Here is a 12,566-nt window from a genome sequence, read left to right on the forward strand (position 1 = left end):
GATAGAGACCTAAACCCGAACTAAGACTGGGACTCGAACCCGAACATAGACCGTGACTTAAACACACACAATAATCGAGACCTAGATTCAGAATCAAGATAGGGACCTGGGAAACAGAACTAGGTCGGGGACCTAGTACCCAAGCTAGACCTGAGCTTGAACCTAGGACCCAGCTCGTGATCCGGCACCAGAAATTGAACAAGACTAGGACCTGAGATTTGGATCTGGATCTGGACCCAAGGCTTGGACAAAACCCGTAGTCGGTGTTTGGATTTGGGACCCAGCCCAAGACCCGAATCGTGACAAGGACCCGTACTGACACCCTGACCCGAACAAAGTCCCAAACCATAAAGTGGACACGAACCCGTACCCTGTGACCCTAAATTGGAAGTTGACCGGGACTTGACCTAGCACTTGGACTAAAAAATCATAACTGAAATTGGACCTTGATTCGGAACTATACCGGGACCAGGACCCGGACTCCAAATCAGACATAGACCCGAATTGGGAGCCGGACCCGTATCCCAACCCAAACCTGGACTCGGGACCTGAACCCGAACCTTAACTCAAACCCAAACAAGGAACCAGACTATGGAAACACATATAGGGTGGGGACCTAGAACCGCACCTCAGTCTCGATCCCGAACCCAAACTCAGAAATGGGCCCTAGGACCTGAACAAAAACCAGACCGAGACCCGTGACAGTGATCCAGATCATGACTCGGGATTCTGGTAACGGGAGCTGGAACAGACCAGTAGTTGGTGTCTAGATCTGGGACACAGACTAGGACCAGAACCCAGACAAAGAACCAAACCCGAACACAGACCTACACCTGGGACCCAAAATTAGAACTTAAACAAGAATCGCCGAACCAGGACCCTAGAACAAGACTAAGAACGTGACCAGGACGAGGACCCGGACCCAGACGTAGAACCGAACACAGACCTACCCTCAGACCCAAACTGGGACTAGAACTTGGGCCCGGACACGATCATGTACCCAGACCGGAATTGAGACCCGGACCTGCACCTAAATTTGGGACGCGATCCCAAACACAGACTTTGACCTATATAGGGATCCAGATACATACCTTGACTCGGACCAAGACCCAGTCTGGGATCGAAATGCTGGACCTACATCTGGACCGAGATCCTGACCCACACCCAAACTTGAACCCGCACTCAGGACCCAAACTTGGACGTGGACCCGAACCTAGACACGGATCGGGGTCCAGACCTGGACACAGACTCGGACCCGAACTCAAACCCACACCTTGAATCAGACCCAAAGACTTAGACCCAAAACTGAATCCACACTCAGATCTGGATTGGAACTTGGGACTCGGACCCGACCTATACCAAGACCCAGGACGCGAACCCACAACCGGAGCCTGATCTGGACCTAGACTGAAATCCAAACCCGAACCAAAACTAAGACCAGGACTCGAACTCCGATCCGAACTCAAACCCAAACGCGAACTAAGAATTGGAAATGGAACTAGAACCGAACTAGGACTAGGACCAGGACCAGGACCTAAACCCAAACCCGATCCCAGATCAAAACCCAGATAGAGACCTAAACCCGAACCGAGACTAGGACTTGAACCCGAACCTAGACCGGGACCCAAACCCACACAATAACCAGGACCTGGACCAAGAATAAGGATAGGGACCTGGGAAAAAGAACTAGGACCAAGACCTAGTACCTGACCCAGACACGAACTTGAACCTTGGACCCAGCTCGTGATCCGGCACCAGAATAGAACCACATAAGGACCCGAGATTGGGTTTCAGATCTCGAGCCCGGGCTTGGACAAAACCCGTAGTCAGTGTCTGGATTTGGGACCCAGCCCTGGACCTGAACCCTAACGAGGACCTTAAACCACACCCGGACCTAAACCCAGTCCCAAACCCAAAACTGGACCTGAACCCGTACCGTGTGACCCAAAATTGGAGCAAAAACCGGAAGTTGGTTGGGACTGGAACTAGGACTTGGACTTGGAATCATAACTGAAATTGGACTTAGATCCAGAACCGTAACCAGACCAGGACCCGGACTCAAAATCCGACCTAGACCCGAATTGGGAGCCGGACTCGGATCCCCACCCTAACCTGGACTCGGGACCCGAACCCGAACCTTAACTCAGACCAAAACATGGAACCAGACTAGCGACACAGAACAACGGTGGGGACCTAGAACCGCACCACAGTCTCGATCCCGAACCAAAACTCAGAAATAGGACACGGGACGTGAACCAGAACCAGACCGAGACCCGTGACAGTGATCCGGATATTGGGATTCGTGTAACGGGGCCTGGAATAGACTAGTAGTCGGTGTCTAGATCTGGGACTTAGATTAGGACCAAAACCAAGACTAAAAACCAAACCCGAACCCAGACGTAGACCTGGGACCTAAAATTTGAACCTGAAAAAGAATCGCCGAACCAGGACCCTAGAACAACACAACGACTGTGACAAAGACCCGAACCCAAACGTAGAACCGAACACAGACCTAGCCTCAGACCCAAACTGAGGTTGGAATTCGGGCCCTGACACGATCGTGTACGCAGAGCGGAACTGAGACCCGGTCCTGGACCTAAATCTGGGACCCGATCCCAAACCATGACTTGGACATAGATAGGGATCCGGATAAGAACCTGGACTCGTACCAAGCCCTAGACTGGGATCGAAATGTTGGACTTGGATCTGGACCGAGAGCTTGGCCCAGACCCAAACTTGGACCCGCACTCGGGACCCCAAGCTGGACCTGGACCGCACCGGAACTTGAACTAAGACCCAAACATGGAACTAGGCTAGGGACAAAGAACCAAGGTCGGGACCTAGAACCGCACCCCAGTCTCGATCCCAAACACAAATTCCAAAATGGGACCTGGGACCTGAACCAGAACCAGATCGAGATCCGTGACAGTGATCCTGATCTTGACTCGATATTCGGGTAACGGGGCGTGGAATAGACCAATAGTCGGTGTCTAGATCTGGGACTCAAACTAGGACCAGAACCCAGATGAAGAACCAAACCCGAACCCAGACCTAGACCTGGGACCCTAAATTAGAACAAGAACAAGAATCGCCGAACCAAGACCCTAGAATAAGACTAGGACCGTGACCAGGACCCAGACCAAGACCTAAAACCGAACACATGCCTAGCCTCAGACCCAAACTGAGACTGGAACTTTGGCCCGACACGGTCGTGTACCCAGAACGGAACTGAGACCCGGATCTGGACCTAAATCTGGCACCCGATCCCAAACACAGACTTGGACCTAAATAGGGATCCGGATACGAACCTTGACTAGGACCAAGACCAAGACTGGGATCAAAATGTTGGACCTAGATTTAGACCGAGATCCTGACCCATACCCAAACTTGCACTCGGGACCCCAACTTGGACCTCGACCCGAACCTAGACCCAATCGTGGTTCAGACTTGGACACAAACGCGGACACAGACTTGGACCCGAACACAAACCCACACCTGGATCAGAATTAAGGACTTAGACCAAGAATTTAATCCAGACTCAGATCGAGATTGGAGATTAGGAATCGGACCCAACCTAGACACGGACCCAGGACGAGAACCCACACCCGGAGCCTGATCTGGACCTAGACTAAAATCCAGACCCAAACCCAAACTCGAACTCAGAATCGCAAATGGAACTAGAACCGAACTAGGACTAGGACAAGGACCAAGACCTAGACCCGAATTGGGAGCCGGACCCGGATCCCAAACCAAACCTGGACTCGGGATCCGAACCTGAACCTGAACTCAGACCATAACATGGAACCAGACTAGGGACACAGAACTAGGGTCGGGAGCTAGAACCGCACCCCAGTCTCAATCCCGATCCCAAACTAGGAAATGGGACCTGGCACCTCACCATAACTAGACCGAGACCCGTGACTGTGATCTAGATCTTAACTCGGGATTCAGGTAACGGGGCTTGGAACAGACCAGTAGTCGGTGTCTAGATCCAGAACTCAAACTAGGACTAGAACCAAGACGAAGAACCAAACCCGAACCCTGACCTAGACCTGGGACCCAAAATTAGTACCTGAACAAGAATCGCCGAACCTGGACCCTAGAAAAAGACTAGGACCGTGACTAGGACCCTGACCTAGAACCGAACACAAACCTAGCCTCAAACCCAAATTGAGACTGGAACTCGGGCCTGGACACGGTCGTGTACCCAGGACGGAACTGACACCAGGACCTGGACCTAAATCTGGGACCCGATCCCAAACACAGACTTGCACCTAGATATGGATCCAGATACGAACCTTGACTAGGATCAAGACCCAGACTGGGATCAAAATGCTGGACCGATGTGGACCGAGCTCTTGACCCAGAACCAAACTTGGACCCGCACTCCAGAGCCGAACTTGGACCTAGACCCGAACCTAGACCCAGATCGGGGACCAAACTTGGAGACGGACCCGGACACAGACACGGACCCGAACTCCAACCCAGACTAGGATCAGAACCAATGACTTAGACCCAGAACTGAATCTAAACTCAGATCGAGATTGGAACTTGGGACTCGGACCCAACGTACACCAAGAACCAGGACGAGAACCCACACCTGGAGCCTGATCTGGACCTAGAATGAAATCTAGACGCGAATCAAAAATTCAAAACAGGACTCGAACTCCGACCCGAACTCAAACCCAAACTTGAACTCAAAATCACAAATGGAACTAGAACCGAACTAGGACTAGGACTAGGACCAGGACCTAAACAAAAACCCGAACCCAGATCAAAACCCAGACGGAGACATAAACCCGAACAGAGACTAGGACTCAAAACAGAACCTAGACCGGGACCCGAACCCACACAATAACCGGGACCAGGACTTAGAATCATATTAGGGACCTGGGAAACAGAACTAGGACTGGGACCTAGTACCTGACCCAGACTCGAACTTGAACCTCGGACCCAGCTCGTGACCCGGCAACAGAATTGGAACCAGACTGCGACCCGAGATGGGATCCGGATCTGGACCCAGTGCTTGGACAAAACAAGTAGTCGGTGTTTGGATTTGGGACCCAGCCCTGGGTCCCAAACCAAACCTGGACTCCGTACCCGAACCCGAACCTGAACTCAAACCCAAACATTGAACCAGACTAGGGACACAGAACTAGGTTCGGGACCTAAAATCCTACCCCAGTCTCGATCCTAAACCCAAACTCAGAAATGGGACCTGGGACCTGAACTAGAACCAGACCGAGACCCGTGACAGTGATCTAGATCTAGACTTAGGATTCAGGTAACGGGGCCTGGAACACACCACCATTCGGTGTCTAGATCTGGGACTCAGCCTAGGACCAGAACCCAGACGAAGAACCGAACCCGAACCCAGACCTAGACCTGGGAACCAAAACTAGAACCTGAACAAGAATCGCCAAACCAAGACCCTAGAAACCGTGACCAGGACCCGAACCCAGACAAAGAACCGAACACAGACCTAGCCTAAGACCCAAACAGAGACTGGAACTCGAGCCCGAACACGGTCGTGTACCCAGAACGGAACAGAGACCCGGACCTGGACCTAAATCTGGCACCCGATCCCAAACATAGACTTGGACCCAAATAGGGGGATACGAACCTTGACTAGGATCAAGATCCAGACTGGGATCAAAACGCTGGACAAGATCTGTACCGAGATCTTGACCTAGACCCAAACTTCTACCCGCACTCGGGACCCGAACTTGGACCTAGATCCGAAAATAGGCCCAGATCGGGGTCCAGACCTAGACAGAAACCCGGACACAGACTCGGACTCAAACTCAAACCCACACCTAGAATCAGACCCAAAGCTAGACCCGAACCCGGACCCAAACTCGAACTCAGACCAGGATGAGAACCAAGGACTTAGACCCAGAACTGAATCCAGACTCAGATTGGGATTGGAGCTTGGGACTCCGACCCAACCTAGACCAAGACCCATGACGCGAACCCACACCCGGAGCCTGATCTGGACCTACACTAAAATCCGGATCTGAACCCTAACTCAGACTTGGACTCGAACTCTAACCCGAACTCAAACCCAGACGAAGAACCAAACCCGAACCCAGACCTAGACCTGGGTCCCAAAATTAGAACCTGAATAAGAATTGCCAAACCAGGACCCTAGAACAAGACTAGGATCATGACCATGACCTGCACCCAGACGTAGAACCGAACACATACCTAGCCTCAGACCCAAATTGAGACTGGAACTCGGGCCCGGACACGGTCCTGTACCCAGACCGGAACTGAGACCCAAACCTGGACCTAAATCTTTGACACGATCCCAAACACAGACTTGGACCTAGATAGGGATCCGGATAAGAACCAGGACTCGGACCAAGACCCAAACTGGGATCGAAATACTGGACATAGATCTGGACCGAGATCCTGACCCCGACCCAAACTTGGACTCGCACTCAGGACCCCAACTTGGACCTAGACCCGGACTTTGACCTAAATCTGGGACCCGATCCCCAACAAAGACTTGGACATAGATAGGGATCCGGATATGAACTTGGACTCGGACGAAGAACCACACTGGGATCGAAATGCTGGACCTAGATCTGTACCGAGATGCTAACCAAGACCAAACTTGGACGCACACTCGGGACCCGAACTTGGACCTAAACCCGAACCTAGACCCAGATCGGGGTCCAGACTTGGACACAAACACGGACACAGACTCTGACCCGAACTCAAACCCACACCTAGAATTAGACGCAAAGCTAGACCTGGACCCGGACCAAAACTCGAACCTAGACCAGGATCAGAACCAAGGACTTAGACCCAGAATTGAATCCAAACTCAGATCGGGATTGGAACTTGGGACTCGGACCCAACGTAGACCAAGACCCAGGATGCGAACCCACACCCAGAGCTTGATTTGGACTTAGTCTGAAATCCTGAGCCTAACCCAAACTCAGATCAGGACTCGAACATCGACCCGAACTCAACCCAAACTCGAAGTAAGAATCGCAATAGGAACTAGAACAGAACTAGGACTAGGACCAAGACCAGGAGCTAAACCCAAACCCGAACCCAGATCAAAACCCAGACTGAGATCTAAACCCGAACCGAGACTAGTACTCGAACTTGAACCTAGACCGTGACCAAAACCAACACAATAAACACAGACTTGGAAGTAGATTGGGATCCAGATACGAACTTGGACTCGGACCAAGACCCAGACTGGGATCAAAATGCTGGACCTAGATTTGGACCGAGATCCTGACCTAGACCAAAACTTGACACGCACTTAGGACCCACACTTGGACATGGACCCGAACCTAGACCTAGATCGGGGTTCAGACGTGGACACAGACTCAGACCCGAACTCAAACCCACTCCTAGAATCAGACCCAAAGCTAGACAACGACCCGGACCCAAACTCAAACCTAGACCAGGATCTGAACAAAGGACTTACACCCAGAACTGAATCCACACTCAGATTGGGATTGGAATTTAGGACTCGGGCCCAACCTAGATCAAGACCCAGGACGCGAACCCACACTCGAAGCCTGATCTGGACCTAGACTATATCCGGGCCCGAACCCAAACTCAGACCAGGACTCAAACTCTGACCCGAACTCAAACCCAAACTCGAACTCAGATTCAAAAATGGAACTAGAACCAAACTAGGACTCGGACCAGGACCAGGACCTAAACCCAAACCCGAACCCAGGTCAAAACCCAGACAGAGACCTAAACCCGAACCTAGACTAGGACTTAAACCCGAACCTAGACCGGGACCCAAACCCAAACTCGGACCAGGACTCGAACTCCGACCGAACTCAAACCCAAACTCGACCAGGACCAGGACCGAAACCCAAACCCGAACCCAGATCAAAACCCAGACAGACACCTAAACCCGAACCGAGACTAAGACTCCAACTCGAACCTAGACCCAAATCCATACAATACCCGGGACGTGGATCTAGAATAAGGATAGGGACCTGGGAAATAGAACTAGGACCGGGACATAGTACCCGACCCAAACCCGAACTTGAACCTAGGACCCAGCTCGTGACCCGGCACAAGATATGGAACCAGACTGGGACCCGAGATTGGGATCAAGACCCAAACAGTGAACCAGCCTAGGGGCACAGAACCAGGGTCGGGACCCAAAACTACACCCCAGTCTCGATCCCAAACCCAAACTCTAAAATGGGACCTGGGACCTAAACTAGAACCAGACCGAGACCCGTGACAGTGATCCAGATCTTGACTCGGGATTCGTGTAACGGGCCCTGGAACCGACCAGTAGTCGGTGTCTAGATCTGGGACTTAGACTAGGACCAAAACACAGACGAAGAGCTAAACCCGAACCCAGACCTAGACCTGGGACCCAAAATTAGAACCTGAGAAATAATCGTCGAACAACGACCCTAGAACAAGACTAGGACCGTGACCAGGACCCAGACCCAGACGTAGAACCGAACACAGACATAACCTTAGACCCCAACTGAGATAGGAACTCGGGCTCGGACACGGTCGTGTACCCAGACCGGAACTGAGACCTGGACCTGGACCTAAATCTGGGAACGATCCCAAACACAGAACTGGATCTAGATAAAGAATCGGATATGAACCTGGACTTGGACCAAGACCAAGACTGGGATCGAAATGCTGGACCTAAATCTGAACCGAGATCTTGACGAAGAACCAAACTTGGACCCGCACTCGGACCCAAACTTGGACCTTGACCCTTACCTAGAGCCAGATCGTGGTCCAGACCTGGACACAAACACGGACACAGACTCCGACCCGAACTCAAACCCGCACCTAGAATCAGACCCAAAGTTAGACCTTGACCCGGACCCAAACTCTAACCCAGAACAGGATCAGAACCAAGGAATTAGACCTCGAACTGAATCCAGACTCAGATCAGGATTGGAACTTGGGACTCAGACCCAACCTAGACATAGACCCATGACGCGAACCCACACCCGGAGCCTGATCTGGACCTAGACTAAAATCCGGACCCTAACCCAAACTAAGACCAGGACTCAAACTCCAAGCAAACTCAAACCCAAACCCAAACTAGGACTAGGACTAGGACCAGGACCTAAACCCAAACCCGAACCGAGATCAAAACCAAGACAGAAACCTAAACCCGAATCGAGACTAGGACTCGAACTTGAACCTAGACCGAGACACAAATCCACACAATAACCGGGACCTGGATCTATAATAAGGATAAAGAGCTGGGAAACAGAACTAGGACCGGGACATAGTACCCGACCAAGACCCGAACTTGAACCTAGGACCCAGCTCGTGACCCGGCACAAGAAATGGAAACAGACTGGGACCCGAGATTGGGATCCAGATCTGGACCCAGGGCTTGGACAAAACTTGTAGTCGGTGTCTGGATTAGGAACCCAACCCTGGACCCCAACCCTCAAAAGGATCTGAACCCTCACTCGGACATGAACCCAGTCCCAAACACAAAAGTGGACCCGAGCCCGTACCCTGTGACCCAAAATGGGAACCAAAATTGGAAGTTGACCGGGACTGGAACTAGGACTTGGACTTGGAAACATAACTGAAATTGGACCTAGATCTTGAACCGTAACTAAACCAAGACCCGGACTACAAATCAGACCTAGACCCGAATTGGGAATCGGACCCGGATCCCAACCCAAACCTGGACTCGGGACCCGAGCCCAAACATGAACTCAGACCCAAACATGGAACCAGACTATGGACACAGAACCAGGGTCCAAACCTAGAACCGCACCCCAGTCTCGATCTCGAACCCAAACTCAGAAAAGGGACCTGGGACCTGAACCTGAACCAGACAAAGAGCCGTGACAGTGATCCAGATCATGACTCGGGATTCGGGTAACGGGGCCTGGAACAGACCAGTAGTCGGTGTCTAGATCTAGGACTCAGACTAGGACCAAAACCTAGGCGAAGAACCAAACTCGAACCGTGACCTAAACCTGGGACCCAAAATTAGAACCTGAACAAGAATCGCTGAACCAGGGCCCTAGAACAAGACTAGGACCGTGATGAGGACCCGGACCCTGACGTGGAACCGAACACAGACATGCCTCAGACCCAAACTGAGACTGGAATTCAGGCCCGGACACGGTCGTGTACCCAGACCGGAACATAGACCTAGACTTTGATCGAAATCTGGGACCCGATCCACAACAAAGACTTGGACCTAGATAGGGATCTGGATACGAACTTGGACTTGAACCAAGACCCAGACTGGGATCGAAATGGTGGACCTAAATCTGGACCGAGATCCTGACCAAGACCCAAACTTGGACCCGCACTCAGGACCTGAACTTGGACCTGGACTCAAACCTAGACTTAGATCGGGGGTCCAGACCTGGACACAAATAAGGACACAGACTCCGACCCGAACTCAAATTCACACCTAGAATCAGACCCAAAGCTAGCCCAAGACTCGGACTCAAACTCGAACCCAGACCAGGTTTAGAACCAAGAACTTAGACCAAGAACTGAATCCAGACTCAGATCGGGATTGGAACTTGGGACTGAGACCAAACCTAGACAAAGACCCAGGACGCGAACTCCGACCCGAACTCAGACCCAAACTCGAACTAAGAATGGCATATGGAACTAGGACAAGGACCAGTACCAGGACCTAAACCCAAACCCGAACCCAGATCAAAACCTAGACAGAGACCTAAACCCGAACCGAGACTAGGACTCGAACTCGAACATAGACCCAAACCAACACAATAACCGGGACCTAGATCTAGAATAAGGATAGGGACTTGGGAAACAGAACTAGGACCGGGACTTAGTACCCGACCCAAACCCGAACTTGAACCTAGGACCCAGCTCGTGACCCGGCCCAAGAAATGGAACCAGACTCGGACCCGAGATTGGGATCCAAATTCTGACCCAGGGCTTCAACAACACCTGTAGTCGGTGTCTAGATTTGGGACACAACCCTGGACCCGAACCCTCACTCAGACATGAACTAAGTCCCAAACCAAAAAGTGGACCCAAACCCGTACCCTGTGACCCAAAATTGGAACAAAAACCGGAAGTTGACCGGGACTGGAACTAGGACTTGGACTTGGAATCATAACTGAAATTGGAACTAGATCCCCAACCGTAACCGGGCCAGGACCCGGACTCAAAATCAGACATAGACCCAAATTGGGAGCCAGACCCGGATCCCCACCCAAACCTGGACTCGGGACCCGAACCCGAAACTGAACTCAGACCCAAACATGGAACCAGACTAGGGACACAGAACCAGGGTCCAGACCTAGAACCGCACGCCAGTCTCGATCCCGAACCCAAACTCAAAAATGGGACCTGGGACCTGAACCAGAACCAGACTGAGACCCGTGACAGTGATCCAGATCTTGACTCGGGATTCCCGTAACCGGGCCTAGAACAAACTAGTGCTCAGTATCTAGATCTGGGACTCAGACTAGGACAAGAACCGAGGCAAAGAACCAAACCCGAACCCAAACTTAGACCTGGGACCCAAAATTAGAACCTGAACAAGGATCGCAGAACCAGGACCCTAGAACAAGACAGGGAACGTGACAAGGACCCGGACCCATACCTAGAACCGAACACAGACCTAGCCTCAGACCCAAACTGAGACTGGAACTCAGGCCCAGACAAGGTCGTGTACTCAGACGGAAACTGAGACCCGCACTTGGACCTAAATTTGGGACCCAATCCCCAACACAGACTTGGACCTAGATAGGGATCCGGATACGAACTTGGACTTGGACCAAGAACCAGACTGGGATCGAAATGCTGGACCTAGATCTTTACCGAGATGCTGACCAAGACCCAAACTTGGACCTGCACTCGGGACCCGAACTTGGACCTTGATCCGAACCTAGACCCAGAACGGGGTCCAGACCTGGACACAAACACGGACACAAACTCCGACCCGAACTTAAACCCACACCAAGAATTAGACGCAAAGCTAGACCCGGACCAGGACATAAACTCGAACCCACACCAGGAGCAGAACCAAGGACTTAGACCCAGAACTGAATCCAGACTCAAATCGAGATTGGAACTTGGGACTCGGAGACTACCTAGACCAAGACCCAGGATGCGATCCCACACCCGGAGCTTCATCTGGACTTAGTCTGAAATCTGGACCCGAACCCACACCAAGACCAGGACTCGAACTCTGACCCGAACTCAAACCCAAACTCGAAGTAAGAATCGCAAATGGAACTAGAACCGAACTAGCACTAGGACCAGGTCAAGGAGCTAAACCAAAACCCGAACCCAGATCAAAACCCAGACAGGGATCTAAACCCGAACCGAGACTAGGACTCGAACCCGAACCTAGACCGGGACCAAAATTCACACAATAACTTGGACCTGGATCCACAATCAGGATAGTGACCTGGGAAACAGAACTACGACTGGGACATAGTACCCGACCCGAACCCGAACCTAGACTTGGACCCAAACCCACACAATAACCGGGACCTCGACCAAGAATCAGGATAGGGACCTGGGAAACAGAACTAGGACCGGGACCTAGTACCCGACCCAAACCCAAACTTGAACCT

Source organism: Cannabis sativa, chromosome 3, assembly GCF_029168945.1.
Source record: "Cannabis sativa cultivar Pink pepper isolate KNU-18-1 chromosome 3, ASM2916894v1, whole genome shotgun sequence".
NCBI lineage: Eukaryota > Viridiplantae > Streptophyta > Magnoliopsida > Rosales > Cannabaceae > Cannabis > Cannabis sativa.